General features: G+C 49.0%; 1 long non-coding RNA gene across 1 annotated transcript; it reads right to left on the reverse strand.

Annotated features, from left to right (window-relative positions):
* Positions 1 to 4115: 4115 nt before the first annotated feature.
* LOC138569106 (uncharacterized) lies at positions 4116 to 11081 on the reverse strand. The gene is made up of 2 exons (XR_011303130.1): positions 11008 to 11081; positions 4116 to 5413 (listed from the first exon to the last, which is right to left on the reverse strand). It is a non-coding gene; the product is annotated as an uncharacterized lncRNA (long non-coding RNA).
* Between the last annotated feature and the right edge of the window lie 15468 nt (positions 11082 to 26549).

Genomic DNA, 26549 nt, shown 5'->3' on the forward strand with positions numbered 1-26549 from the left:
ATGGACTGGGCTTGTGCTATATATCTTTATTTACAGGTTGCCCAGGTGGGGGGATCTCCACACAGAACTGTGCCGAGTGATAGAGGTCAGCGTTCTGCCTATTGTTTCAACCATCTTGCGTTCCTTCCTATCTCTACTGCTGGTTTCCTCGTTATTGATCTGTGTGACATTTTAACCATACAGTTGATGCACTTTAATGAGATTTGATAACATTGCTGGTACCACTTTAGAATTGTATATTTATCATTATTGACTTCCGAGTACAAAGTGCGTTATTGTGATCGTGTACATACCTTTGAATATTAATTATATAAAAAGACTGTGTTTTCAGTAATACAGTGTGTGGACATTCCTTTGTGGGGGTTCGGGGACTACACTGTACTTAAGAACTCGCCTGCATCACCTCCTGAGAAGCTAGGCCTTGATTGCTCGACCACGTACCAATAATAGAGAATCTTGGCTGGGGTCCTCTGTGCCTCTCCTCTACCATATAGAGAGCGGAAGTACAGACACCCCCTACCAGTCTTTACACTACAGAGAAGATCAACAGGGTGTTCCAATTCCCTCATGGAAAGCTACATGCTAATATCATGTACCGCTACTGAGGAGATCCACAGGGTGATCCAATCCTCTCATGGAAAGCTACGTGCTAATATCGTATACAGCTACTGAGAAGATCCACAGGGTGATCCAATCCCCTCATCGAACGCTACATGCTAATATCGGTTTTGTATCTGAAGTTACCGGTTCAGCAAAATCCGTAGGCTTCACCATTGGCCACAGCTTGTCCGTTCAGAAACACATAGGGGGTCATTACGACTCTGGCGTTAAGGGTTTAATGGCGCCGTAAAAGGTGTCGGTGCCGTTAAACCCTTAACGCCTGATTACGAGGTCCCTTTGAGGGACCCGACCTTAACGGCTGGTTTTACCAGCCGTTAAAGTATGGTGCCGCAAAGGGACCTCGTTGCTAATTACGGTACTACAATTAGCGGTACCATACTTAGCTCCTTCCCCAGTCCCATTGAGCTCTATGGGGCGAAAATGGGAATGGGGAAGGGCCATGGTGAAATGGGGAAATACCACCCCGCCAACTTTGGAATGGGGCGGTATTTCCCATTTCACCATGGCGGACTCGTTACAACACCGGCTCCAATCATGGTGCTAATAGCGCCATGGTTTAGCGCCAGGGTTGTAATGAGGGCCATAGCCTAGAAGGGTGTCAATCCATTCGTCATTCTGGCAAATGGCCTCCTGATGGGCCCCCCAGCTGCCCACTTGGCTCCCCTAAAAGCAATCCACATACTGAAGAATGTGTTATTGCAGGTTCTGGACGTTCAAATTAATCACCCCAGTCCTAGGCAAGCTACATTGGCTTCCTCGCCAGGCCAGGATACTGTTCAAGACTGCATGTAATATCTACAAAGAAGTCATGAGTTGCACACCAGCATATCTGATGGCTAAGCTCCATGTATGTGGTGGCAAATGGACCACCCAGCTCGAACCACAACTCGCAAGCAAATAGAGGACACTCAAAAAATCCTCTTTCCACACATCTGCTATTTGGCTTTTGATCCCAGTATCTGCTTGTAATAGCCCCATAATACTCCAATTTCGCCAATCTCTTAAACTGTAACTTTTTTCAACAATCCCTGGCCAAAGACTAATCCCAATGGATGTACAGACCATAACTCCCAGTACTGAGCTACTGTTAAGATGCCACCCAATATGCTGGCTTCCAACACCCTGTATAAAGCTCTGCTGTTCTCGAGATAAATATAAGTAAGAAGTGGTGAGCATGGGGAAGGGGGTGGAAGAAAAAGGCCATGGGAGGGAAAGTGCACAAAGCAAATTCATTAGAGAGATAATTATGAATTCTGAGAAATGCCCTGTCTATGGAGGCCGAGGATATTGGTGGAGGTAATAATCCAGGCAGGGACCCGACATGGCTTCTTGAAGGAGGCAATGGGTTCACATATCATTGCCATGCACAAGCATACACGCATTTGCTGTGTACAGCTACTGAGGAGATCAACAGGTTGTTCAACTACTTTCATATAAGCTATATGCTGGTATAGATGTGGTATCTGGTGATATCATATCTTCTTCTCCAGTATCCCCTACTAATCCCAGATCATGGCAGGATGTGTGTACCTCTTTCACTGTGCGTTGAAACCCTTTCAGCCTCCGAGAATAACAGGTCTCATGGACTGTCACAACTGGAACAAACTTTCCATAGAGCTGGGCACCAATCCCTACCATCCCACTCAACCCTAGTGCTTCTGGATGAAGGAAACCCTAGTGTTCCTCTGTCCAGAAGAAAGGGGGAGAGCAAACAAGGGAAGGTCAGGAGCAGGGTCTTCAAAGGATCACTATGAAGCACCACTGAACACAAGTTATCTGTCGGCATTAAATCAGCAAGGGCCAACAGTAACGGAGATGTACACGGCGTCCGGCTGACACCCTCCTATCCCTCCTTGTGCCACATAGACATAATAGTATAGAAAACACTGCAGCTCAAATGAAAATCTGTTCGAGATATAGAGTATTCACAGGGGGTGAGGGGGCATTTCAGGAAGAAGCATTTAGTAAGTGTTCAGATGACGTAGGAGGGTGCGAGCAAAGAGGGCGCATGCAGGGAGCAATGGAAGACATTGCACGTAGGACTGGGAGACTTGCTGGATTGGGGCAGCAGCGCAGCACAGTAGTGCGCAGGAGGAGCTGTGGGCTGTTTGCAACGGAATATGGGAAGGAGAGCCATAGCAGAGTGAAACCAATAAAACATGGAATACTGCAGACGCAGGAAACATAACAAAACAGGGAGATTGGGAACAATCAAAATATTTGTGTTTGAATTAATTCATAGTGTCAGCTAAGGCAGCTTGATTTTGAGTCCGTTTAAGTGCTTTGGGTATGCCATGGTGTTAATATACAATTGTGTTGTTAAAGGACTTTCTGTTCTTGCAAGCACTACCGCATGTAAAGGATTGGTCACAGTTATCATTCATTGTCAACGACCATTATCCAAATGGGGTCGATGCATCAGCAGTCTAAAGTCTACATTCTTGTCTTGCTTTGTGTAGGTGTCTCTGTAGGAGGGGATGTGACAGTGCAGTCCATTGCAGAGGCAGTGACAGCAATACCGCCTGAAAACGAACATGTGACGGAGTCAGAAGATCAACATGAGGATACAGAGATACTATGCATTATGTAGAGGATGCACCCATTCCGGAATCAATGCCTGTTGACATCCTGCCCACCCAAACACAAGCCGAGGAGTCCACTGATACAAGAAGTGCTGAAGGTGTACAGAATGACGATCCTTTGCTTCAATACTCAGAAAAGCAGACCTCAAGAGTGAACTGATTGCAGTGAGGAAAGGCAATTCGGTAGCTCATGCCGACATGATGGCTCTGGCGGGGGCCTTGATGGACATGAAGGGTGATATGTGTAAAGTCTGTACATCTGTTGATCGTGTGGCCAGCGCAGTGGGCAGGAGTGCAGAAATGCAGTGTGAATTAATGAAGGAAAATGCACAAATTATGAATGCATTGAAAGAGGCGGTACACATGTGCTCAACTGCTGCAAAGGTGAATGCATTGTGGCTTCAGAAACTGACTAACCTACTGGAGTACACACTACTAACAGCAAGCATGGCTGCCCCTGTATCTCAAGAGGAGATGCACCCACTACCTCGAAAGTTGCCAAGGAGGAAGTCGTGATGCCTAGCAGACCTCTGCGACAGAGTAAGAGGAAACTCAATAAAAAATGACTAAAAAAGACATACATTCTCAGAAGTCAGATGCATCACATTTGGTTGTTGGTAGATTGTGGTCGGTTGTCGAAGTTCAGAAACACTGGTTTTCCATGGCAGTTCATGGGTTAATGATTATCTGTTTTTTAAATATGGTGAAGTGGAGTGCTTCGCACACACACATGTTGTGAATGTATGTCACATGCACTTGTTTATTGCAGTTGCGCTCATTGTTTTTGCACACATTTGAACATAATGTACGTTCTTAAATAGTTGTGGTTATGCCTTTGCATGATAAAGCGTGCTTTGAAAATGTTCTCCTTTCGGCATGTGGGTCAATAAAAGTTATTTATCATTGCAAATGGAAAGTTACATATGTAATTTTATTGCAAAAGTTATTTTTGAAGGAATTGTACATTTACATGCTTTTAGATATTGCTTTTACGAGAAAAAGTTTTCTATAACATTACGACGCATATCTCCACCTTCCATCGCACACTCCCCATTGAGTATGGGGTCCCCCACCTCCTCCTCCAATATCCCATCTGCTGGTTCTGGTAGTCTGCGGCGAATTGCTAAATTGTGTAGCATGCAGCACAACACAATAATTTTACAAACTTTCTCAGGTGGGTACATAAGGTCCCCTCTAGACACATGCAAACACCTAAAACGACTTTTCAGAAGACCAAAAGTACATTCTATTGTATTCCTGGTTTTGATACGTGCCGCATTGTATTTCTGTTCTGCTGCACTGCGTGGATTCAAAATTGGGGTCATGAGCCATAGTTTAAGAGGGTAAGCTCCATCCCCAGCAGCCAGCTGTTGTCTGGAGACATACTAGACATCACCACACGGTGGTTGCTGCTGGTTAAAATGTATGCATCATGTGCAGACCCAGGGAAATTGGCCTAGCAATGTGTGATTTGCATGTCAGCACTGCAGGTCATCTGAATGTCATCTGAATGTTCAGAGAGTACTGCATCTTCCTGTTTCTGAACATTTGCTCTCTTGCATGCGGCGGTACTATGCGGACAAGTGTGCAATCAATAGCTCCAACAACGTAAGGAAAGCCAGCAATTGCGAAGAATGCACATTAACAGACGCCAACTCTGCTGCTGTTTGTGGAAACGGAATGAATTTCGACATGTGCTGCAGAAGGGCTTGTAGCACCACATTAAAAATTTTGCAAAAGGTTGCGACAGCCCTGCTGACATGGCTACAGTACCCGGATATGACCCAGTTGCACAAATATGTAGAACCGCAAGCACTTTTACTAGAGGTCTAATGGCAGTAGTCTTTTTGGAGGTAGCTTCCACATCACCCTTTATCTGGTCCACCAAGTATAAAATTGCTGCAGTGTCCAGCCTGTACAGGCTGATAATTTGTTCAGATGATATGTGAAACAAATTCACTCGTGTTCGAAATATACGTTCCTTACTTCGCCCTCTCCTTCCTTGCCTGGCCCGCTCCACATCCGGTGGGATGATGTGTACAACTGGACCAACTGCTTGGTGGCCTTCGTTGTTGGCATTCCTATGACAAACTGAAAAATAGGCTGCCACTACACCGTCCATCGTTCCACACCACCAACTGCACTGCAATCACTGCAATGCTGCCCTCTGCGTAGTATCTTCACACTTGCAGCCGATGTTCTGTTTATTCCTACACATAACACAGAAACATAGGTCAACATGCACTTGTGCAGAGGTTTTTAGAACTACAACAGAACAAGAATTCGGTCAGCAAAAACTGTCTACGGGCTGAATGCCAAACCAGTTCCATAGAAATATCTGTGGCAAGTGATTCAATCCCCTACCCGGCTCCTCCTAACCTTTCCAGCTACTTGATAATGATGTGTTATTTATGTAGTGCTTACGTCTAAGTGAGAGAACATACATCCAGCACCCTATTGATATTTCTACTACACCCACACCATAGCAGTAGCCTCTGCATCATTGTATATCATATGTCCCACACATACATACACAATCTTCTTATGTGTGCCCTTTATAAAACTTTAAAAGACTATCACATGAGATCTACTAACTACGTGGCCATTGGTGCACCTGCTATTTACATCAGGACATGCCCTTACAATCAAGTCCCACCACCTGTGTCTGCAGGGGGCATTTATGGAGGGGTCCTGTACAGGGTACCAGCCACTGGCAGCATAAAGCACTTCCAGGGCTTCCCTTTACAGTGTACAGCACTGCTCATGTGATAATTGCTGTTACAAAATCACCATCTATTAATAAAAAACAAATGTAGCATACACACAAATGCTATACTAGACCCACCTGTCACAAACAAACAACTGCTTCTTGTGGCACTCCTCCGTACGGCACCAATTGTGTACCGTACTTCAGCGCCAATTTCAAGCGCTTTTGAAATTGGAGGAGTGCCACAAGAATAACCATGCAAAGGCAGACTTAACGAGAGTGCTGGTTGCTAGGTCGGTTTCCAGCCCTTCCTAGCAACCTGTACCCATATTCCTAACGTGGCACAATCATTCCGAGTTCGGAAGATTGCGCCGCCTTCAGAATAGGGTGTAATTATCGAAAATGTTGTTAGCCCTTTTTATGACATTTTCGGTAATTACCACCAACTTGAGAATCGGGTCCTTGGTCTGACAATTCTCTCATTACCTTCATTGGAACATTTCTCCGAATCAAAATTGCTACACCTCTAGATCGCGTGGAAAAGGAGGATCCATAGACCCTCCCAGCCAAACCCTTCTTCAGGATTTCTGTTTCATCTTTAAGAAGATGAGTTTCTTGAATAAAACAAATGTCACTCTTTAGCTCTCTTAAATGGGTCATTACCTTCAGTCTTTTTTACGAGTTATTTAGTCCATTAACATTCCATGTAACCACACGTAGGTCATTTGCCATCTTCATCACCCCACCTTTAGTGTCTAAATTTCCAAATAAAGGCGCTTCAGCCAAACGCAATAAATCCTCCAAGCGATTAATAGATGTGAACCTACCCCTCTGAAATAGAAGCAAGTCAGCAACAACAGATATATTTTACAAACTAAATATAACACCTGGACACCTCTCCTATAAACCTATGAACATATAATACTAATAATAAATCAACCGAAAAACCCTCATATGAGACAAATATCTCCCCATCTATATTAAATTCAAAATCATCCACCATCACATTTGTATGTTAATCACAGTAATATCTATTCATCCCCCAGTCTATTTAATAGACATATATAGTCTCAATAATTGAGCAAGCCATTCACAGCTCAAACCACATCACCATTAATTTCAATCAGGTCAAAATCCCAAATAAACACCATCCTATCCTACATTCCACTCTGTACACTCCCTTTCAAATCCACAACAAGTTTTGCCCACTCATGTCCATTCACTTTATCATAAACAAGCTGCATTCATTTCAGCTTCCAGGTTTAGTCAATCATAAGAACCAATATCCGTATAAGACTCATATAAATATCCGTCAATATGTTTGGATACCCACTGAGTGTAGCTTAGCAATATCAAAAGTATCTCAGCTGTCTCCCAGGAGCCGGTCCCTCTGAATCAAAAAGCCTTTCATACAGACCTATCTAACACTGCTGCATTTCCCAACCTTCTTAATATAGCCTGTAGCACTAGAACATCTGCCTCCATTTACTCCCTATTAGTAGATATTCCTCAACATCCTAAACCAGTATAGCCTCTTCAGCGTTCCTAAAACCATAACTGATATCAGGAACAGGCTTGCAGACTCCTTCATGAATCACATGTATTACTCCAAGTATAATTATTATTCCCAATATTTAGCTATAGGAAATTGAGCACCCGTAGGATACTGAACATCATGAATCAGTGGTAGATTATCACCAACTTCAAACACTTGTAGCTAGGCAAAGGTTCATTACGAAGCATCTGGCCTAACACCCGGAATCAAGATCATATTTTCCACAACCCACTAATGATGTATAACCCCAAGCCCTTTTGAAATTACCTGTGGATGATACAAATATTTTCAGTGATCATTGTCAATCCACATGCTTTTAATGGATCTAAGGAAGCCATTAGAATAAGGTATCAGCACCAAATATCATAGTAATCACCTATCGCCCACATCACGGCTCCCCTACGATGGCATCACACACTAATAGCCCCATTTAAACCCTGCATCCCCCCCCCCCATGTCCAGCCCACCGTCATCAGAGAATCAACCAGTTCCTTTAATGTTCATCTGATACTGAATACCTAAGTTGAGGATCAGTAGAAGTACATGAGTCAAATAGAAGGGTGTAGGTAACTCGTGGCAACTTGTAAAAACCAAATATGGGTCAATATGTTTACATATAAAGACCATCCCTCATCTGGCGAATTCCATTGAATATTTCTATGTAATCCCACATCTCCAGCCATTGGTTAAAAAAAAAAACCCACACCCCAACACCCCAACCAACTCGAAAGTCAATGAGACCATTATTGACCTCAGTACACAGCATCCCACCAGAGGAGCCATCTTCCTGGTAGGACACATTGGAAATACGCAAGTAGCAACACACAGCAAAAAACATTTGTCATCCATTCCAAAATGATCCAGGTACACTTAGAACATCTGTATAATATATAATGATGGATACATTAGATACATTGAACCTAACATATGACTGGACAGGCGTGAATTAACCAGCTATTCCTTGAATGATGTCCAACATTTGCGATGTATACACATGTGACATCCTACACAAGCCTCTATAAATAATTTTAACTATTGCATAAGTGAGGACTCTGTCTTTCCTGTGGACTTTTGATGGATAATATCTGTATCTGTAGTCCGAGTTATTTAATTTGTCATTCATGTATTGCAACTGTATGATATTTGGGGAAAGGTTTTGATGGTACAACAAAAAAACAGAAAGAAAAAATCAACGTGATGAAGGCTCCTCTCAGTCTGACCATCCCCCAACATATGTTGGCCCTGGGAGATGTGAAGAGTCTTCAGTGAGGTGGGGCGGGGGAGCTCACAGCGCGGGGATGGGGAAGCACATGAAGCTCTGCCATGGAAGGCACGCCAGCCACCCGCGTTCTTCTCGGGAGCCTTGGACTTGGCGGACTACCTGTCCCGCCACACCAACAAGGAAAGGGAAGATGGACATGGGGAGGTGGTGGAGTGCCAAGAATTCATTCACAACATTGTAGAATGTGCCATGCCAGTGGCGTTGGACAGGAATGTAGTGGCACAAGAATCGGCGAACGATGAAGTGTTCAAGATCATCTAATCTGCGATTCGGAGCGGGGAATGGAGAGATATCCTACAGAACAACACAAGGAGGGATGACAGAGCCCAGCGGGATCTCCAGGCACTATGGAAAATTTGTGATGAACTCTCCATCTCTGAGGACAGTTTGCTGCTAAGAGGGCGGCAGATAGTTGTACCTCATTCGCTGAGGCCCCGAGTCCTGGAGCTGGCCCACACTGGACACCAGGGCGTGGCAAAAACGAAGGCGAGACTATGACCAAAAGTATGGTTTCCAGATCTGGAGGGCCTCGTTGAGGCGCATGTGAAAGGATGTTTGCCATGCCAAGCAGCAAGTCCCCTGGAAAGCGCACCACCGATTAACTCCATGGAGCGGAGTGAGAGGCCGTGGGGTACGGTCCACGCAGACTTTTCAACCGGAAGGGGCATGTACGTTTTAGTGGTAATAGACCAATGGTCGAGGTATCCGGAGGTGGAACTTGTGGATTCAACAGCCAGTGACCATACCATCCTGGCCTTAGAAAAGATGTTTCCCACGCATGGACTCCCGGAAATTCTCTGCTCAGACAATGGGCCGCCTTTCACTGGGAACCAATTTGCGCAATATCTGAGAGAAAGGGGTGTACAGCACCGAAAAGTGTCACCACTCTGGTCCCGGGTGAATGGAGAGGCCGAAAGGCTTATGCGAACGCTCAACAAGGTGTTCCGCATAGCAGCAAACAGTGGAGGGGAACTGAAGAGGAATTGTTTCGAATTTCTCCGAGAGCACAGAATGATACCCCACCAGTCCACCGGAGTGGCCCCAGCTGAGGCTCCATTTGGGCGCTGTCCGAGGGGGCTCCTCCCGGAAGTGGAAGGGCGTGAGCTGGGTGTTATAGACAATGACAGAATGAGACAGGAGCGAGTAGCCCACAACGAGAAGGAGAGCGGAAGGAGACGACTGCAAGACAAAGCGATAGTGGTGGGAGACTTGGTGCTGGTACGCAACCGCAGGCCCGTAGGAAAGCTGTCATTGCCATACGAATCACAACCGTGGTCTGTTACCCATGTCAAGGGGTCCATGGTTATCGCGGCGAGCAAAAGAGGGACTATCACCAGCAACCAATCATTTTTCAAAAAAATTGACATCCGGCCCCGAGATGCAGGGTTGATGGGGCACGCACGACCCGAGAACGATGTTGAGATCCCTGAAGATGACCCGCCACTGGCAGTCGGGACCCCGCTGCCTATCCCACAAGTGGAACGGCGGTACCCTGCGCGACAAGGTCGCAACCTGCCTGTTAGGCTCAAGAACTACGTCCTGGACTCTGGAGACTGAACAGGTGACTGTCACAAGCCAATAATCCACTGTTGGGAAAGTTAACGTTGTTAGTTGAGTATGTTGAAGTTGCAAGTTATTGCACTATTTTGTTTAAAGAAAAAAAGGGATGTTATGTCTTTAACGGAGTGTGCGCATGCACGAGCCTCGTTATGGCCACGCCTGCGCATTTGAAATAAAGACGGTCTGTGCTGCAGATGCCGCTGGGACCTTGGAACGAACGGACGTGTGGTTACTGATGTCAGTGTATGCATGCATGCGGATGCTAGTACGGGGCAGCCAAAGGCACGGGGAACCACATCACACCCGCATGTATGCAGCAGCAACAGAGGTTAACTGTACAACCTCCTCTCCCAAGAATGGATCATAGACGAGGACAGAGGCGGGTTCGCTCACCTGCGAACGGCAGCTGCGGGTCCGCAATCACGGGTGTGGTGGGGAGTTTCCTGCAGGCCACAGAGGTGTATTAGCAGTTGGATAGCAAGCGTTACAGGTTCTCGGTGTGTCAGGTCTCCGATTCACATGCAGCGTGTCATCAGGTCCGGCACTCAAACCAACCAGCGTTCCTTCCGATACAAGAGCCCTGAAAACTCGCTAATCACTAACCCAGTCATTGATAGAAACCAAGTTAAGAATATATACATGGATGGAATATATCCAGAGTTATCCGACAGCCGTACATTCGTATTATAAAGGCACTCACTTATGTGATATGAACACGCTGCACTGTTGGTGGTTTACGGAGCACCGAAGACAACATCATGAAGGTTAGTGTTCTTTTGAAAAAGGAAAAATTGTGTTTCTTTCACCGGTTTCGTATTGTCAGCGCCATTTTAACTATCAAGTGGAATTTAATAAATAAAACGTTCAATGTGGTAGTGTTTGAAGCAAATGAAACGTACAAATTAAAAGCACTAAATGCACTTATCCTTCAGTGGCTCCAGCCTTTTCATGGCCTCTTTAGGGTCAGATGTGCTCCTTTCACCATCCGGTAGAGCCAGGGTTAGCAGATTTGCCCTATTTTTATGTTCTGCTGCCTAAAAAGTAAAACTAACCCCAATGCAATCCTATGAGAACATTCATTTCTCTCGATTTGTGTGGTGACCTTGAAAAGATGATTCCCAAAGCAAAAAAGAAAAAACAGGAAATGCAAATTCTTTCAGATTAAATCTGTGGAACAGTAGAACAAGTGGCTGAATAGATAGCATTTGTCCCAATATAAAATCTCAAAATTTTGACAGGACACTTTAGTCAAAAATATGGAGAGTTCAAACATAGCTGCATACACTCTGGGTTTTTGCTGTTGTCTGGGAGGGACATTGGGGTCTCTGCGTTTTCTGGCTGTCCGAGAATCTCCACTCACGCCTCCATGTGATTGGCTACAAGAAGACTATGGGCCTCATTATAAGTTTGCCGGTCCGGGAACTAGGGTACCGGTAAGCTTGCCGGTACCCTAGTTCCCGGACCAGCAAACTACGAGTTGTGCTCGCAGGTGCCTTTGTGCCTGCGAAGTGTGACCTGGCGGTCAAGGTGGCTCCCGCGAGCACAGCATGTCAGATGTACCGGCACCGTTAATGACAAGCCGGTGCATCCGGCTTCCACATTCCCATTGAGTCCTATGGGGCTCAAATGGGAATGGGGAAGAATATTTTCCGCCGCCCAGGAATGGGCAAATACCGGGTCCGGCAATGCTGTAATGACTGTGTTATTGGCCATTTCTGGGTGCCCAAAAAGAAATAATACCGGCGGCAGCAGTGCGTGTATTACAGACACGCCTACCGCCAGCCTCGTAAAGTAGTGGCTAATGACATGTGTCAGTGGAGACAGTAAGGCTTTCCAGGCTCTGCTCACATGACAGCGGGGTGGGCGGAGCCGCTGGCAGAGGCAGAAGGGGGGCTCCCTGCAGAGGGAAGTGGCAGATACAGAATTGGATATATAGGCTTCCATTTACACAGACCTCTGTGTGCATCTCTGTGGGGCCACCCTAGGGTCCCAACTTTGGAATCAGGGACCCACAGCCCCCTCCCCCCACAGTGCGAGATGAGAGCCCCAGGAGCAGTGCGATATTATGGCCCCATTCCATGGCAGAATGTGGGAGCGGAAGAGGCTCCCCAGCTCCCTGGGAAAGGCACCCAGTGTGAGGCCAGCAACCCCCCCTCCCCAGGTGAAGATTTGAGCATGTCACTCAGTGGGGCCAGTGTGAGTCCGCGTGGGCGTGGCCTTGTGAAGGAGTGGGCGGGGCTCCCGCTCGCCTGGCTCTGGCAGGCATGAGTTCAAGTGATTTGGGTATTTATTTATGTTTCTTCTGCGCATGCCCTTCCCGTACAGTGTTCTGAGTCTACCCGGAGCAGATCTCAGTGCGCATGCGCTGGGACACGTTCTCTTGCGTGCCATGAGCTCGGACCGATCGCATTTGCATGCGCTACTGATCGGTTACTCGCCAAACTTCGCTCTTCCACTATATCCTTTCTGCGCATGCCGTTAATATTTTCACGCAACACTGCGCAAGCTCTGTAAAGTAAAATCAGAAATGCTCATTCTCTGATGATCGGTAAGCGCAATGCGCCTGATGTAAAGTATATCAGCACTGCGCATGCTCAGATAATCCGTTTCTCCGCACGGCGCATTCTGCCGGCTTCTCCCTTTTGTGCATGCTCTTGCAAGTTCTCAAAGCATTACACACGCCCGTTAATGTGATGGTGACCCTGCGCATGCCTTGTAATGTTCTAATTACTTACCGGCAATCTTCATTACTCCTAGTCCCAATCTTCCTCGTCACAGTACTTACCTCATGAGGCACCCGCCTCTGACACAGGACCTTCTTCTATTTCTTCTTATTTCTATAACTCCTCCCCCACACCCACGTCACTTAGTTTCATATTACCAAGCCGTAGCATGGGACCTTCCCTGCAGGGAGGATGAGGAGAGGGGGGGGGGGGGGGATTGGCAGTACTGTGACGAGGAAGAGTAGGACTAGGAGTAATGAAGATTACCGGTAAGTAATCAGAACATTACCTCCACGTCCACTCTTCCTCGTCCCAGTACTTACCTCATGAGGTATACCAAAGCAACAAACGGGGAAAAAGGTCCCAATGAGACACAGAGTCAAAACAGTGCAGACACACACACACATTTAATAACTCCAAATTTACATCCCCACAGACAAAACTCCAACCCCGAAGGAACCAACCCCTGAGTGGGAGACATTCAATCTATAGAGGTTAATGAAGGTGCTCTGATCAGCCCAAGTGGCAGCTCTACATGTCTCCTGTAGAGAAACCCCCCTAGCATCGGCCCATGAGGCCGCCAAACCTCTGGTGGACCACCCCTGAACGTGCGCAGGCACAGGCAGGCCAGAAGCCACATAGGCCATGGAGACCACAACACAGATCCATCGGCTAATGGACACCACAGATGCCTTACGCCCAGCCCCAGCCAGGCCAAAAGTAATCAGAAGACTGTCAGAGCGGCGGAAAGGGGCAGTTCTAGCCAAGTACTCCAACACCGCCCGCCGCACATCAATGCTATGCCAAGCCACTTCCTCTGGCGTTTGCGGATTTTGAAAAAAGGCAGGGAGAACCAGATCCTGAGAGGTGTGAAAACGAGAAACAACTTTAGGGAGAAACTACAGATCACACCTCAGCACCACCGAGTCCGGCAGAACCCTCAGGAAAGGGGGGTGACATAACAGAGCCCCAATCTCCCCAAGCCTACGGGCAGAAGTTATGGCAATCAGAAAAGCAGTCTTCAGCGTCAGATGTTTCATATCAATTTCGGAAATGGGCTCAAAGGGAGGCCCTTGAAGAAACTTTAAGACAAGAGGGAGATCCCAAGGAGGAAGCCCCTTATAAGTACAAGGACAGGAAGAAGAAAAACCCCTGAGCAACTTCCCCACCAACACCTCCCCATCCAAGTGCCCATCATAGTCCCCCAAAAGAAATTTGATGGAGGCCCACTGAGAGCGAAGCGTGGAAACCGCCAGGCCCTTGTCAAACCCATCCTGGAGGAATTGAAGGATAGCGGGGAGGCCAGAACATAGGGGGGGATCCCAGACCGCCCACACCAGTCCCGTAAATGGTTCCAATGTCTGCCGTAAGCCTTCAGAGTGGAGGGTCTAAGAGCATTCATTATGGAATCTACCACAGGACCAGAAAACCCCTGAGATATCAGCCTAGCCCGTGCAATATCCACACTGCCCATTGTATCTGGCGGACCCCCAACAGTAGCTCCCCCAGAAGGGGACAAGGCCACTTCGGAACCAGCCAAGGCTCCTGGCACCGAAGCTCCAACAGAGAAGGGAACCAACTCCGGCGGGGCCAGTACAGAGCCAACAACAATACAATCACCCTGGACACTCTGGCGCGCTGAACCACCCGAGGCAGAAGAGGAATAGGTGGAAAAGCATAAAGGAGACCCTGAGGCCACTGCACAGAGAGGGCGTCCTCCCCCCACGCACCCTCTGTCTGAAAACGAGAGCAGAAGAGGGGAACTTTTGCTGAGGCTGGAGACGCAAACAGGTCCAGAATAGGGGTCCCGAACCTGAGACAGATCTCTGCAAAAATCTGGGTCGACAGGACCAGTTCCACCGAGGAGGGAAACCGGCAGCTGAGTAGATCCGCCTGAACATTGTCCACCCCCCTGATATGCGAAGCCACCAGGGGCACCAGATGTGATTCCCCCCAAGCACCTATCTGAGCTGCCAGGGCATTCAAGGAGCGGCTGGAACCCCCTTGGCGGTTGACATAAGCCAAAGCTGCCGTATTGTCCGCCCGGACCAAAACTACCCGGCCCATCAGCAACCTCCTGAAGTACACCAGAGCCCGGAGAATGGCACACAACTCTCGCCAATTGGATGTCCGATGGCTCTCTTTTCCGGATCCCACAACCCCTGAGCAGAGAGGACCCCCAACGTAGCTCCCCAGCTCCTTCCACTGGCATCGGTAGTAAGTGTGGTCACAGGAGGAATGACCAGGGACACCCAAGCCCGTAGTTTCGGAACCCCCAACCACCACTGCATGGAGACCCGCAGCGAAGGGGACACCGGAATCAAAGCCTCGAAAGCTTGAGATGAAGGGAGCCAGTGGGAGAGAAGGTAGGACACCAGGGGGCGTAGATGAAGACGGGCCCAGGGAATTAGAAACACGCAAGAAGCCATGTGCCCCTGCAATTTCAGCAATAGGCGGGCCGGGACATACTGCCTCCTGAGAACCCTGCCCAGAACATACAGCAAGCGACGGACCCTCTCCAGGGACAGGAACACCCTCCCCATCCTGGTGCAAACCTGTGCACCAATGAAAACTAGATCCTGAGAAGCATCCAGTTGAGACTTCTGCCAGTTCACCAGGAAACCCCAGTCCTGCAATTCCTGGCAGACCAATCGGAGATGAGAAATGACAGTCTGCCGGCAGGATGCTTTGATCAACCAATCGTCCAGGTAGGGAAATATCTGAATGCCCCGCAGATGTAAGTGCGCCACCAGGGGAGCCACTAGCTTGGTGAAAACTCTGGGGGCAGATCGCAGTCCGAACGGGAGCACCCTGAACTGAAAATGTCGGGATCCCACTGCAAAGCAGAAGAACTTCATGTGCCAAGGACGGAGAGCCACATGGTAATAAGCGTCCGGGAGATCCAGAGATGTCATCCAATCCCCCTTTAATAACAACGGAAGAATGTTCTGTAAAGTCTCCATCTTGAAGTGTTCCTTTTGGATGAAGCAGTTCAGGGCTTTGAGGTCCAGAATTAGACGGTACTTCCCCGAAGGTTTGGGGACCAGGAACACCCGTGAGTAGAACCCCTGACCCTGCACAGGGAGAGGAACGGGCATGATGGCCGCCTTCAACACTAATTCGGAGAGCGCGGCGTCCATGGCCAACCTCTTGAGCCGAGACCTGGGAACCACAGTCCGAACCATGCAATGCTGGACAGGAGGAGACGGAAATGCACTCGATACCCCCATTGTACTGTGTCCAGAACCCATGAGTCGGAACACCACCTTTCCCATACTGGAAAAAACTGCCAGAGCCGCCCGCCCACCGGCAATTCCAAACCGTCAGGACTTAGGTGCCGGGCCAGGACGTGAAGAGCGTGGAGGACCCCGACCCCCCCTAGCTCTCCGAACAGAATGTGATGAGGAGCCAGGAAAAGACCTGCTGGTCACTGGACCAGCCCCAGAGGAAGACTTCTTGGCTGTTGAAGGAGGCTTGCGTCGAAGTTTGTCAGCATGTTTGTCCGCCCTAAAAACTTTGTGAACCTTATTCTCAAGGCAATCACCAAAAAGCCTGGACCTAGTGAAAGGAAGTTTCAGGGAAGCCGCCTTCTGAGACCCATCAGTCTTCCAGTCCCTTAAGTGCAAATGCCTCCGGGCAGAAATACCAGCCCCCATGGCCATGGCTGAACCACGCACCCCATCAAAAGCCAGATCGGCCAAAAACTCAACCTGTCTCTGCATGTCTGCAACCAAAGGGGCACAATCAGAGCCTTCATTGACAGCCCTTTTCAATCCCCTGAAACCATTCAACACTGTTTCAGCTGTGTAGGAACCATAGATATTTGCTCTAAGAGCCAGATGCGCCCCTGCATGAACCTTCTTAAGGCCGGAATTAACTCGGCGGTCCACTGGATCCCGGACGGCCGCCTCCTCGGCCGACATAGAGGAGCGACCCACCAGGCTGGCGAGGATATCATCGACCTCGACTGGATCAGACAGCAAGGTCTCGCCCTTAAAAGGGTAAAGTTTGGACATGAAGCGGGGCATTGCAATCTTCTCCGGGTCATGCCACTCCCGGAGGATTTTATCCCAGATATCGGAAACCAACGACAACCCCTTCCTAGGGGTATGCCTATACTGGCGAATAGAAGGGTCGGCCCCCTCCACCGGCACCAGGGGCTCTGAAAATCCCATGCAATCCGCAACTTGAGCCAGCACCTCCTCCACTCTCTCTCTGTCCAGATACTTCCCTTCAGCATCAGCCGAAGAGGAACAAGAAGAGGCCGATGACTCAGCGCCAGAAGAAGAGGAGGATGAGGAAGACAGACGCCTGCGCTTGTGTCCATGAGCACGTGTGCGACTCCCTCTACGATGCTTAAGCAGCTTCTTCAACTCCTTTCTGGTCAGGGAAATACGCTTAGCCTTCTTCTTTCTCTTTCTGTGTAACTCAGGAGAAGAGGAAGACAAAGAAGAAGAAGCCAGGGCCAGATGCCTGCTCTTTGCAGAATGTTTTCCCATGTTGAGTAAGCTCAGAAACAGTGACCAAGGAAGCCTGCTTCACCAAAGACCCCTGTACACCGAACCAAGGCTCCACATACAAACAATTGCCAACGTGCCTCTCCCACATTCAAATAGAGGCCAGAAAGAACAACAACCAATAGGAACAACATCAATTAATTCCTATGGCAACACTGCTTGCAGCACCAGAGGAGGAGCCCACCCTCCTCCGGAGCACGTGGATCAAACAAGAAAAAGGAGCCGCCAATCCGTGCACAGCCGCCCATGCAGCATGGCCATGCAACAGGAAAAACATGCCCCCATTCTCCTTACCTTAACCCGGGTCCGTTCTCCAAGAACCCGGGCCATGATACCCTGCGTTGGCCAAAGCCCAGCAGAAACCAGGCAAGGCAGCCGGACTCGACCGGGTCCCAAGCCCCGCAGGGAACCCAGGAGTCTTGCCACACCTGAGGGAGCCAAAGGCCCTGCCACACAGCCCAACAAGGGGGCCAGCATTCGGAGTTCCCCAGCGCCCCGCGCCGGGAAGAAAAAACAAGCCCAACCTGTCGGAGGCAGGAAAAATTAAACTAAGTGACGTAGGTGTGGGGGAGGAGTTATAGAAATAAGAAGAAATAGAAGAACATAGCTCTCAACTCACCCACTTTTGGCAGGTGTCACCCGCCTTCAAAGCAGATGAATCACCCGCCAAGTCCCTCATATGCCCATTCACTTCAATGGGCCTCTCACCCGCCAAAAAGAAAATCGGGTGTTTTCACCCGCCTAGGTGTTACAAAAGGTTGGGAGCTATGGAAGAAGGTCCTGTGTCGGAGGCGGGGTGCCTCATGAGGTAAGTACTGGGACGAGGAAGAGTGGACGTGGAGGTAATGTGATGTTAGCACTGCGCATGCCTTGTAATGTGATATTAGTACTGCGCATGCTCTGTGATGTGATCACGCACTGCGCATGCCTTGTAAAGTGACAGTCACTGCGCATGCCTTATAATATGATGGCAGCACTGCGTATGCCTCATAAAGTGATGTTAGCAATGCGCATGCTCTGTGACGTGAATTTGCACTGCGCATGCCCTGTTCTGCTGCCGGGGCGTTTCTCCGGGGGATATGATGGTGGGGGTGGGGCTGAGGGTGGGTTATGATGGTAGGGGTGAGGGTGGGTTATGATGGTGGGGGTGGGCTATGATGGTGGGTGCGGGTTATGATGGTGGGGCTGGGTGTGAGGGTGGGCTATGATGGGGGGACGGGGCTGGGGGTAAGGGCGAGTTATGAGGGTGGGGGTGGGGCTGGGCTATGATGGTGGGGGTGGGGGTAGAGGTGTGGCTGTTGGTGGGGGCGGATTATGATGGAAGGGCTGGGGGTGGGGTGGGTTATGATGGTGGGGTTGGGGCTGGGGGTAGGGGCGAGCTATGAGGGTGGGGGTGGGTTATGATGGTGGGGGCAGTGCTCTGTTACCCCCCCTGTCTCTCGCTCATTCACACCTCAATGCTGGGAATGCAGCGCAGGCGATGAAGCAGCCATTATAGCATCAGTTACTGCAGGCGGGTAATGCCAGCCTTTCCCGGGAGAGTCATACACCTTCCATCAACCCCTTCCCCTGCCCATGTGATGGGGCGGGGCTTGGGGTAGAGGTGGGGCTGATAGCGGGGGCGCGTTATGATGGTGGGGGCGCGGGCTAAGGGTGGGGGTGGGCTATGATGGTGGGGGTGGGTGTGGTGTTGTCACTAACTCGTGTCACATGGGGAGGGACACACGGGAAGAGAAGGGTCTGTCTAGGAGCGCGGGAGCTCAGTTCCGGTTGATGTAACGTGGAATAAAGATGTTTTGTACCACCTCTCCTGCCTCCACCTCACATGTGTAAGCCTGACCGCATGGTAGGCCTGAGTGGAGAAAGAGAGGTCCACATCTATTCTACATTGGCGACAAAGCAGGATTTTCTTTGGAACCAGCATTTTCCCTTCCCGAGGGCACCCGCGCTCATGGCGGCAGAGAAGTGCGCCACTGTGAGCTGCGTGCTCTCAGCTCTGTGAACGGAGTCAGGTGAGGAAGGAAAGACGGGAGGGAGCTCATAAGCTCCCCACCAGCTGCTCACGCTTCACCCAACACCGGGCGGTAGAGGGACATCTCCCGCCGACGGCAACGGGACACACCAGCGGGTAGGAGCGCAAAGGCTCTCCGCTGCAACAGCATTTCCGGGCGGTCAGAGAAGAACGTTGTTCTCCCGCCAACGGCAACATTTTCCAACCCACTCACAAAAGCAGAGTGAGAGCGGGAAAAAACTCATGGAGGTAAAAAGGGTGGCAAGAAAAATAAATGATGAATGAATGACACCTCCCAGCCATCACTTTCTACCGCTGGCAGTGCAACGCACCTCTGACTGTCACAGAGGTGCAGGAAAAGTGAGATACTGCCCAGATACTGCCCCAACTAGGACAGGGACTGATCAGTGCACCAGTCTTTTGCTTCACTTAACACGGAAGACACAGCATCAGGCACCCATCTGAAACAGGGTCCGTCCAGGTCTCCTGAACACGTGGAGGCTTTCACTTATCATCATCAGATCCGGAACTCAGTGGACCAAAACCTCGCAAGAAATCTGAACAGACATCATAGCAGACAAGGTCAGTCTGGGGGGAAAGGGACAAACAAATAGTGACCCCACCGGTCCAACACAATGTCGGAAGATGAGTCGCTGATGGTACCAGTAACACCGGCCCAAACATTTCCGCCAAGAATGTCCGACAGCCCACTAACCCAATTACCTACGAACTTCGACCTCAGTGACACCAGCACCCTGGGCCCACGGTGAAAAAGGTGGTTGAGAGATTGTGAGGTATGTCTAAAAGCAGTAGGCCCAATTGATGATGAAAATAAACACAGCCTATTAACTTTCGTCATAGGCTCGAATGTAAGAGACATTGTAGATGAGCTCCCCGAAAGTGACACTGACCCTTACACGGGCCTGAAAACAACACTCACAGAATATTTCACACCACATACAAACGTGGATTATGAAAGAGACATCTTTTACACCACCAAACAAAATAAAGGTGAAACCATGGATGCCTTTGTAATGCGTTTGAGACTCAAGATGAAGCACTGTGACTACAGCAGATATTCCAACGAAGATGCGTTACGCTCGCAAACCATTATCGGATGTGAGAGTGCGGACCTAAGGAAACGACTGCTGCAGAAGCTACAGAGTCTGGAAGAGATCTTAAGAATGGCTCGCTCAGATGCTGCGCTGGCATCACAGGTAGAAGGACAGGACGACATTCAAATCACTCATGGAAAGCAGGAGCGTGTCAACAAATTGGAAGGGGCCACAAAAGGCAACACCGACCCTTTCTGCTACAGATGCGGTCATGAATAACTGCATGAAGGATAATGCCCAGCTATGGGCCAACAGTGCTCTGCCTGTGGGGGGGGAAACCACTACAGGGCGGTATGCCTCATTTACCACAGCAAAATACGAGCAGCAGGAATAAACGTCCGACCAGCACCATAAAGGGATCAAAGACTGCAAAGTCCAGCCCGCTCCATGGGCTCATCACATGACACTGTGTATCACAGATACAGAGACGACCAGCCAGACAAAAGAAGGGAACGAACCTCGAGTTACTGGAAAGACAACAAACCCACAACATCCAGACCAAGGAGGCGACCTAGAAGATACGTCTGATGTCTAGTGGAACAATCTCCATCAGAGAGCGCATTGGGAGCATCAGAAAAAGGGATACCAGTATGCTCTACGCAACACTACAGCAAAAGAGCACAATCCGACTCTGATCATAGAAGTAAACAAGACAGCGGCAGAATTTCTGGTGGACACCAGAGCCACCGTGAATGTCATACCACACGCCCCACGTCTACAAGCAGCCAATTCACTCATATTTCCCTACGGCTCCAAGACACCCCTAGCCTGCAGGGGTTTCTTTACAGGGTCGTGCAGCTAAATGGACAAGCCAAAGATATCCCCATGCATGTCCTGGAAGCTACAATAGAGAGTGGATGCATTCTGAGCTACAGGGCCGCAATTGAAATGGGCCTCATCCATATCCTCTGGTGCACAAATACCTGGATCCCACCGCAAACATTGAACAAGTATTTCCAGCACTTTTCAAAGGCTTGGGGAAATTAAAAGGCCGCCAAATAGAACTGCACATTGACACCAGCAGCACTCCAGTGGCACAGCACTACAAGGGCATCCCCATAAACATACAAAAATAGGTCGAAAATGAACTGAACAAACTCCTGGAGGCTGATATAATTCAGCCAGCCAAAGGACCCAAACCCTGGGTGTCCCCCATAGTACCGTTACCCAGAAAGGACTTGTCTGACATCCGCATATGCGTGGACATGCGACGGCCGAATGAAGCCATCATGAGAGAGCGGCACCACGCATCACACATCACCGACATGGTGCTCCTCCTCAATGGAGCCACCATCTTCTCCAAACTGGACCTCAATAAAGGGTACCACCAATTGGAACTTCACAAAACGTCCAGATATTTCACAACATTCGCTACGCACTTGGGTTTATACAGATACAAGCGACTCAGCTTTGGGGTCTAGTCTGCAGCGGAAATTTTTCAGTCAGAGATCCACAATGTGATTAAGCACATACCCAACTGTCTGAACTACAGTGACATATATCTTGGTCTTTGGTCAAACCCAAGAACAGCACGACAATACACTTATGCAAGTGTGCATGGCCCTCGAGGAGGCCCGACTCACCCTTAACAAGGACAAATGTGATTTTAGGAAACAGACACTTTGTTTCATTGGCCACATCTTTTCCGCTAAAGGAATGACACCGGACCCAGAAAAGGTCAGTGCCCTCATGGAAGTGGAAACTCCATGCCCCATGACCGACCTCAGATCATTTTTAGGATTAGCAAGCTACTGTACACAATATATAAAAGACTTTGCGTCGGTCAGCAAACCCCTCAGAGTACTCACAAAAGTAGTTCAAGTGGTCCGAGAAGTGCCAGCAAGCGTTCCAGCTCATAAAGGATCGCATCGCTGATGCCAAGAACTTGGCATACTTTGACCCGGGTAAACCCACTGAACTGATAGTGGACGCAAGCCCAGTCGGCCTCGGGGCCATCTTGACCTAACTGGGCGAGAGAGACAGTCAATCCAGGCACATCATGTCCTACGCTAGCAGGAGTTTGTCTAAGACTGAACAAGCATACTCACAAGCAGGGAAGGAAAGACTAGCCGTAGTCTGGGCCTGTGAACATTTTCATCTATTCCTGTACGGGAAACCGTTCACAATAGTCACAGATCACCAGACATTGCTGTTCATTTACGGAAACCCTCAGGCAAAAATGCTGACAAGGATAGCAAGGTGGGCCCTGAGACAGCAAGATTAGCAGTTCAACATAATCCACAGGCCGGGAAAGGATCACAACCCAGCGGACGTCCTCTCAAGACACCCAAACAAAGAATGCATGGAAAACCCATCCATCGCGGATCAGTACATCAGATATGTAATACATGAAAACACACCAAAAGGGCTTGACACGCAGCATATACAACAGGAGAACGACGCAGATCAAGGACTATAGATCATTCTGAGGTGTCTGGAGACTGGACACTGGAAGCAAACGCGAACACTGATGGAAAGTACAGGAGAGGATACCAAACAAGACATCGCTTGTCTTTTGACTGTCAAAGATGAACTTGCCAAGTCTGAGGAAGGTTTACTACTAAAAGGCACTAAACTAGTAACCCCTCGCAATTTAAGGCAGACGGTCCTGGAACTGACACACGAAGGACACTGGGGCATAGTGTCCACAAAAAGAATGCTGAGGCAACAACTATGGTTTCCTCATCTGGACACTCAGGTGGAGAACTACTCAAAAACTGCCCCACATGCACAGTAATAAACCCTCACACCAGACCAGAGACATTATGCATGACCACACTACCAGAAGGAACTTGGGAAGAAATTGCGGTGGACTATTTCGGACCACTACAAGGGGGCGAACACATCATACTGGTGGTTGACGAATACTCCAGATTCGCAGACATTCAAATAGTGCGTCCACCTCAGCCCATCACGCCATTCCTGCCCTCGACAAAATGTTTGCCATCTATGGCATCCCCAAGGTCGTGAAAACGGACAATGGGCCTCCATTCACGGGGCAACACTTAAGACATTTTCGGAATACATGGGTTTCCACCACAGAAAAATAACATCTTTGTGGCCGCAAGCAAATGGCACAGTAGAGCGCTTCATGAGCAACATCAAGTGTACCACTCAAATCGCTCGACCCACAGGTCAACGTCTGGAGAAGATGCTGTGTCAATTAATGAGGGACTATAGAAACACCACACACAGCACCACCAGAAAGACACCTTCTGAAGTGATGTTCGGGAGAAACATAAGAACCCGGCTCCCGCACATAACGCTAGAAGAAGAAAGATATAGCGGCGACCAGGAGATGTGAGAACAAGACACCCGAAAGAAGACCGAGATGAAAAGAGACTCGGACCGTAGAAGGAGAGCCAAGGAAAATGACCTCGAACCAGGGGATGTTGTAGTTGCAAGACAAAAACAAAGTCGCAAGAGCATGGCAGCTTTTGACAAAGAACCCCTCACTGTCGTTCAAGTGAAGGGATCCCTCATCACTGCTGAAGGTGACAGGAAAACCACCACAAGGAACTCCTCACATTTCCGGCGGATGCCTGGAATCGTACCCACCACCAGCCCCGTCTCACCCACTCACCTTACAGAGTGGGACGCATCCTATGAGAGGGACAGAGAGGACTCCAGTGCGGAAACAGCACCCCTGCCGCTTCAGATATGTAATGAACAGACGGACCAGCGACCTCAAAGATACATAAGAAACCTCACAGACTCATTGAAATAAATTAAACTGGGACTTCATGTTTAGTATCGGGGGGGTGTAGTGCCGTCACTAACCCGTGTCACGTGGGGAGGGACACGGACATACAGGAAGGGGAGGGGCAGGATATGAGCATGGGAGCTCAGTTCCAGTTGATGTTACGTGGAATAAAGATGTGTTGGACCACCTCACCTGCCTCCACCTCATGTGTGTATGCCTAAACGCGTGGTAGGCCATGAGTGGAGGAAGAGAGGTCCACTTCAATTCTACAGTGTTGGTGGGGGTGGGGGCGGGTTATGATGGTGGGGGTAGGGGCGGGTTATGATGGTGGGAGGGGGTGGGTTATGATGGTGGTGCTGGGGGGCGGGTTATGATGGTGGGTGTGGTGGTGGGGGTGTTTGGATATTTCCATTATATATTGTCTCTGGATGTCATGTTAATGCTGGAGTCTGTAATTTAGATCATTCTTATTGTAGATGAATTAATCATGTGATGTTTGCCTTCTCCAGGACTGAGCACTTAATTAGCATGTCCTTGTGATATTTCAAGGGTCTGGTTCTAAACAAATGAGTCTTCAGCCAAAAAGTAGCTTGTTTGGACTGAAAGAGAGCCCAATTCTTTTATTAACAACTCTTATTTCTTTTAGATCAACCATGAAAAGGATACTTCTTCTGCAACTCTTTCAGACTTCAAGGAGGAGCAGGAACCTCTGGAGAAGGGCCCAACAGGTAAGTTCTATTAGGAGTTCACTTATTAACCTTTTCTGTTTTACTGTCTTTGTACTTGTTTTATTCTTGTGCTTTCCTTGGTTCAGCTCCTGTCAGGCGTTGGTCTCCGCTCTTTGTTTTCAGCCACCTCCACCTATGCTTTCTTCCTTTTCTGCCTTCAATTTCCTTGAAAAGAGCTTTTGTTTGCTCCTTTGGGTTGCCACGGTTTCAGTTCACATGACAGAATAGTCTTTTGTTGATCCTCTGGGCTGGGAACGTCTCAATAGCCAAGAACCCTGTTAGGGAGAATTCTCTGTTTAGGCTGAATTTCCTAACCTAGTGAGTCCACCAGCAGCTTTGCTGGATTTTTGGGGTTTATTTTCTTCTCCTGCCAAGAGTGAGACTCTCTTACCCTCACTCTTGGGCATGTTGAAGTGTGTTTCCTTGGTTAAACCTTGTGTTGGATGGGCTATGGGGTCTTTTACTCCATAGGGCCTCATGTATTTTTTGGATGTGGGTTACACAGCACCCTCAGTGCAGTAACACAGGGGTGTCATAGTGACCCCCCAAACATAGACTCCATACCCTGGGACTGACTACTGTCTCCCTGGGCATGTAAAGTCACCATTGACTTTACTAGTCTTAAATTGTGAACAGAACCAGTACAAACCATCATACTGTGGAAGTACTGGTAGGGGCAATTAGATTGCCCCTGGGTCTGTTTGTCGAGGGGGGATTTAGGCACCCTGGACTGAGTTGCCTTGGCAACTCAAGTTGCACTCTTGTGTGATTGGCCCAGTGGTGAGCCCCCCGGCTCACCACTTAGCATGTTTGAGAGACAGCTAGGACTGGTGAATGGGGGTTTGCTGCATAAAAGCAGGGCTTTGGGGACTGGAACTTCAGAAGTCGCCACAGGACCTAAGAAGCCGAAGAGGGAGAAGCTGAGCCGACCTGCCACGACGACACCACCGGTGGAGCCCTGCGGAACCGTCTCACCACTTTCCAACGACAGAGGAGATCTCCAAGTCCGGAGAGTCTTCTTCCCTTGACTGGTGGGGACAACCAGTTTTTGCCTTCTTTTTCGCCTCCCTGGAGCATCTCGTGGCCGCCTTACCTGTGTCAAACACCCCGGCAACAGGAATACCACTTTTTACCTCTACCGTGAAAGAGGGGTAACACCTTTTAACCGGAAAACTCCACGGCTGGTTTCTTCCCTGGTAGTGCAACGACCTTCAGCCTTCCTCCACGTCGAGATCTTCTCTTCCTCTGGACGACGCCGCAACTTGCACCCACTACCAAGAACAACTGCCACTGCTGGAGGATCCTTTCCATTTTGAAGGTACTGTGTTCCGCCCGGCTTCCCTTGCCACCGATTGTACGGGGTAGATTTAGCCTTCGGCTCTCGAACCTGGGTTAGCCTGGGACACCCTAACTAAACTTTTCTAAGCTTAACAGAACTTTTCTAC

The sequence above is a fragment of the Ambystoma mexicanum genome, chromosome 2q (assembly GCF_040938575.1).
Source record: "Ambystoma mexicanum isolate Mex_15411 chromosome 2q, UKY_AmexF1_1, whole genome shotgun sequence".
Lineage (NCBI taxonomy): Eukaryota > Metazoa > Chordata > Amphibia > Caudata > Ambystomatidae > Ambystoma > Ambystoma mexicanum.